Raw genomic sequence first — 6113 nt, forward strand, 5'->3', positions numbered from 1 at the left:
GTCGATGCTAATCGGTAAGGTGCTTTTTCTATCGGCATCGTCCCTGGTAACAAGTCTATTCTAAACTCCACTTGTCTATCAGGCAGTAATTAGGGGAGATCTTCGCGAAATACTTTTGGATAATCACATACGATAGGAATGCTCTGCATCGTCTTTTTCTCCTTCTTAGCATCTATCACAAATGCTAGATACGACGTACATCCTTTGGCCAAACACTTTCTGGCTTTCATCAATGAAATGATTCTAGAATTTACTCTGCATTTATCTCCATACACCATAAACGACTCTTTCCCAGGTGGGTTTACTTTGACTATCTTCTTCTTGCACAATATTTCGGCGTCGTTGGCGCTAAGCCAATCCATTCCCAACATGATGTCGAAACCTTTTAGTTCGATAGGCAATAATTCCTCGTGGAATTTATTCCCATTCAAGTCAATTAAGATGTTTTTCATACGATGGCTAACTGGTATAAACTTGCCACTAGCAACTTCGACTAATAAGGCATTATCTAGTCTATCAACAGAAAAAGCTAGTTTTATACCAAATTCATGCGATATAAAGGAGTAGTTGTCTCCATAATCAAATAAAATTTGGGCAGACAATTTGTTTACGAGAAAGGTACCTGAAGCGACATCAACTTCATCTTTAGCAGCTTCCAGTGTCATCTGGAATGCTCTCGCCTTCGGCTTTGGCGGAATGTTGGGTCTTGCTTTTTTTTTTTGAACCGGCAAATACAAATATACTAATCTACTCATAAATTAACACCTAATTCCACCTATGTCCACGACGGGACTTGAACCCTCGACCTCAAAGAGGGAGGGCACCACCTGATACCGCTGGGCTAGAAGCCCTTTGGTGAATGTTGGGTCTTGCTGTCTCCTTCTTTTTTGGGCAGTCCCTCGACACGTGTCCCTCCTCACCACAACCATAACAAACTTTCTTAGTGAGGGTGCATTCATTGGCATAGTGCCCTAGCTTTCCACATTTAAAACATGTGGCCACCACTTCACATTTCCCATGATGTTTCTTCTTACATTTGTCGCACCACTTGGCTTCGCCTCCTCCTCCTCTCGAACCAGACTTCGAGAACTTGTTTTTCTTGTTGGACCCTAAAGATCCATCGAATTTCCTCTTTTCACCAACCTCTGACCTCTCCAGACCCTTTTCCTTCTACTCGGCCTCCACATTCTTAGTTGCTCAAACAGTTGTTTTCAGAGTGGTTGCCATCTTGACTGCCGGGCCAAAGTCGGCAGGCAATCCATTAGTGAACCTCTCAATCTTGGAGAGTTTCGTTGGCACTAGGTACGGAAATAACTTCATCTTCTCAGTGAATGTTGTAGCATAGTCATCTATGATCATCATCCCCTTCTTCAAGTTTTGGAACTCATTGTTCAGATCAATCCGATCTATCTCGGAACAATATTGCACCCTTAACTGTTCCAAGAGCTCCTCCCATGACATTTTTAGGACTTCTCCTCGTGGCATAGTATCTGGCAACAACTTCCACCAACTCAAGACTCCAGTCTTCAGTTGTATAACTGCAAAGACAGTCTTCTGTTTGTTGCTACAGTCGTAACTTTCAAATACCATATCCATTTCGGAGATCCAATCCATAATCTCAACAGGCTTTTGGGCTTTCAAAAATTGGCGGCTTGGCGCCCAATAAGTTCTTGTACATTCTCCCATCCTTGTTGTTTCTCCTCTCCGGGTCGTTCCTTCATTCTCCTTGAGTCCCAACTTGACTCATAATGTGACTATTGTTCCCTTCCGCCGATTGCTCGGGAATCAATTCAGGTTCCTCGATGGGTATGATAGGTTCGTCCCTATTATCATGCAACATCTATCGCATTTCATCCCTTTGTTCGGCTAACATAGCTCGAATCATAGCTTGAACCCCAACCATTGTTATTGGTTCTGGTGCTGCTGCTACAATAGGTATGTGCTCAATCACTGGCGGTTGATTCCTGTTTTCATCCGCGTTTCCAATGCCACTCCTTGTTCTCACCATTTTTGATCTATACACCAAATAAGGTGAAATTCGATCCTCATCCATGATAGATAATTTAATCATCCTTATCACCCCGAAACGTTTACATGTTATTTCTAATACCGTAGACGTACGCTTAGAATCCTAAACACATAAGGTTTCCAGATCTCGTCGGCAACAGACCATAGATCCGAACAAATAATATCATATATGGAAACATATAACATTTAGCACATAAAAGCATTTTAGGCAACCTTCCTAAATAAACTAGTGCTCGTGTCTGAAATATAACAGGCACACATCTAAAAACCTTCACTTAGCATTCTAAGTTTAAGTCTAGAAATCCTACAAATTCCTAGTTCGCTTAAACTAATGCTTTGATACCAACTGTGACATCCCAAAAATCTCGGATAGAAAAGACCGATTTCCTTTATGGTTTTTAAACTAATTTCAAAGTAAATTCTTTTGATTTAAAAGAGTTGCGGAATTTGTTCCCATAAACAAAATATGATAAGATAATATTTATCAAAGCATTTCATCAAGAGATGCATTTTCATTATATAATCAAAACTCGGAATGTCATTTTCCGATACAAACCATAAAGCATAAACGATAACATTATAAGTCATTCAACAAATATATACATATACAGACATGTAAACAAAACAACTTGATGATTCATCCATGTTATGCTCTTGTGCCACTTCCAGTAATACAAATAAACTGAGTGGGTCAGGCTTGGAAGCCCGGTGAGCATATACGGTTTTCAACCCACAATAAATAATTATATTTAATTTCACCAACCAACAATAACCCGATTACCCATTCCCGTTATCCTCACTTTATGTCCCTAAAACAACATATATCTTAAGGGACCAAATCTAAGATTTTCATCAGGACGGACATTACTGCTAAGGGGTTTCCTCAACAATAGATATCCTAAAGGCAATCATGAGGGGGATAAAGTACACCGGTGAACACATCGTTCACAACACCTATACGTTATGAACCTGCTAGCGTTCAATTGGACTGTCTAGAAAGAGTTCGTGGTCGTCATCCATGCTCCGCTAGATGACTAGGTCAACATCAACAACATCGAGGCCTCTCATCTGTTTATCACACATCAACTATCTACCCATGTTCTACCCAACATATTAGTAGATAAAAATATATTTTATACATAGTTTAAAACCAGTATAGCATGTTCAATCAATACATATTCTATATAACAGATGAGGCACACACACATAACACATATTTCATAGATAATAAATCAGATCTATGAGATAGAAGAAAGTGAATATACATCCACACATATAACAAGAAAAGATACACATAACACATATTTTATATAAAATACTTCATAATTTTGCATTAGAAGAAAGTAACCACACACTCACTTGATCAGAAGATGATCGGACAACACTACGACTTGTAGAAGTAGTATTCTTTGGAAGATCTGGAAGATCTTCACAAAAATCGGGCTCCTCGCAGGCAGAGCTTCGGCTTGGGAATTGCACTTCTCGGGATCTTGGGGGCTCCGGAACTTGCTTCGGGGGTCGGGATTGATACCGGGGTTCGGGATATTTTTGGCACGCAAAACTATGCAAAACGGGAGAAAGAGAAGAGGATTTGGCAAATGGAGTCGGCTGCCCTCGCAAGCCTTTTATAGAGGCTGAGCCTCGCACGTACGCTGGGCGTAATGCCCTTACGTGGGGCGTACTCCTCCGAAGTTGTCACTGCATGCGTCATCGGAGCTTCGACGTCATTGATTAAGAACTCGGAGCACTCGAGTGGTACGTTGGGCGTACATCACTATGCTAGGCGTAGTGTGTATCGGAACGGTGACTCCTTCGGATATACATCCGAATTAAAGATTAAATAATAAATTTTATTTATTTAAAAACTTCGTAAATTCATATCTTCTTCATAAGAACTCCATTTTAAACGTTCTTTATATCCACGCCTAGGTGAGACTACGCTTTACAATTTTCGTTTAGACTGCGTCAGCTAATTTTGACTTTATTTTTATTATTTAATTTTAGTAGCTCGGGACAAGAAAACTCCGTTATAAATTCATAACTTCTTCATCCGACGTTCATTTTCGCCTATCTTTTCATCGTTTCACTACAATTTACGAGATCTTCGATTCTCGTTTAGATTGTTTCGGCTAAGAACCTCTCGGTCTCAAATTGAGTATTCGAGCTGCATACTGCTAAGTCGAAACTTCAGAAAATCATAACTTCCTCATACGAAGTCAGATTTGGGCGTTCTTTTTATGCACGCTCTTGGTTGAATGAACTCTACAACATTCGTTTAGGTCACTAGGGCTAAATATCATTCTAACGTAAATTCACTTTTTACGTCATTCAACGTTGTCGGTTCTGTCGCAAAACTTCGACAGATCATAACTTCTTCGTTCTAACTCGGATTTCGGCATTCTTTATGTATTCGGAAACCTAATTTCAACTACTACAATATTATGTAAAAATATCGGGTTTATTTTACACTTAAATTTTGACGCTTATTTTATTCTTAATTAAATCAAATCACATAATTAAGCAATTAAGCACAAAACACATAATACTCAAATAATACATCTTTATTATTTCAAAACGGGTTCTAAAGGTTAACCTAGGCTATTATATCAACATTAATGACAAGCATAGAAACACAGGTGTTACAGCGATGTAGGCGATGATCCTTAGGGAGAGTCCTTAGGAACAAACATATAAGGAAGTGTGATGTAAGGAGATGAGAGGTAAATATGATGTGGGAGACGACCTTTAGGATAAATCCTTAGGGAGTTACTTAGGAATAAAGAAGATAATGGGGAAGGGTAATTGGGTTAATTGTTTGATGATTAAACATAATAATTATATTATTATGGGTTGAAAACCCTATGTACTCACCAGATTTTCCAACCTAACCCACTCAGTTTACTTGTATCAAAGATGACGGGGTGAAGTTACATTACCCTGAAAGATTAAGGACATATAGATCATTAGTGTAAATGAATGTAAGTTCTTATTATGCTTATGTAGTTCTGGTTATGCTTATGTTTCTATATTGACGATGACATCCCAAATGTTTTAAAATGAATAAAAATGCATTTCTTCGGAAATGCTTTGATAATGAAATTATCATGTTTTTCTGGGAACAAATTCCGCAACATTTTTATTAAAAGAGATACTCTGATTTTTATAAAGCATAAACAAAATCGGTCTTTTCTGGTCGTGAAAATGGGGATGTCACAGTTGGTATCAGAGCGTTAGTTTAAGCGAATTAGGAATATGGATTTATTTTTAGACTTAAACTTAGAATTCTAAGCAAGGATTGTGAGGAGTGTGTCTAATAATATTTAGGTAAAGAACCTGAATAGACACAAGCACTAGCGAATTTAAGGAAAATGCCTAACATGCTTTTATATGCTAAATGATTTATGATATGCATTGTATGATCGGATCTATGGTCTATTGCCGACCAGATCTGAAAACTTTATGTGTTCAGATTTATAAACGTTTAAGTACTGTATTAGAACTGGCATATAACTTTTCGGAGAGATAAGGGGATTATACGTCAATCATAGATAAAATGTTTCCTATCTTAATTCTCGTCATTACACACCGACGTATGATTTTGTGTATATATGTCGAAATGACAAGAACCCGAAGTGGAGTCGGGAATGCGAATGGAAATAGGAATCAACAACCCCCAATGATTGAACAAATACTTGTTGTAGTAACCGCACCTGAGCCAATCACCATGGTCGGGGTACAAGCGATGATCCAAATGATGTTGGATCGTCAAATGGAGGAAACAAGGCGTTTAATTCAACAAAATCGAAAGGAACTTACAATGCCTATTGAACAGCCCGAGCTGAATGATGGGCAGTCAGAAAGAGGGAACTACAGTGGGACGTTTAGTCAAGATAACCCACCAATAGTTAGACGAAACAATCAGGATGGAGGAAATGACGATGCAAGTACAAGGATTTCATGGCGTCTAAACCCCTGAGTCTTTCTGGAAGCTCATCACCATTGGAAGTTATAGATGGGATCTCTGAGATGGACATAATGGTTGAGAGTTGCGAGTATAGCAACAAACAAAATACCGCCCTTGCGGT

The sequence above is a fragment of the Lactuca saligna genome, chromosome 2 (genome assembly GCF_052625555.1).
Source record: "Lactuca saligna cultivar CGN05327 chromosome 2, ASM5262555v1, whole genome shotgun sequence".
NCBI classification, from domain to species: Eukaryota; Viridiplantae; Streptophyta; class Magnoliopsida; order Asterales; family Asteraceae; genus Lactuca; species Lactuca saligna.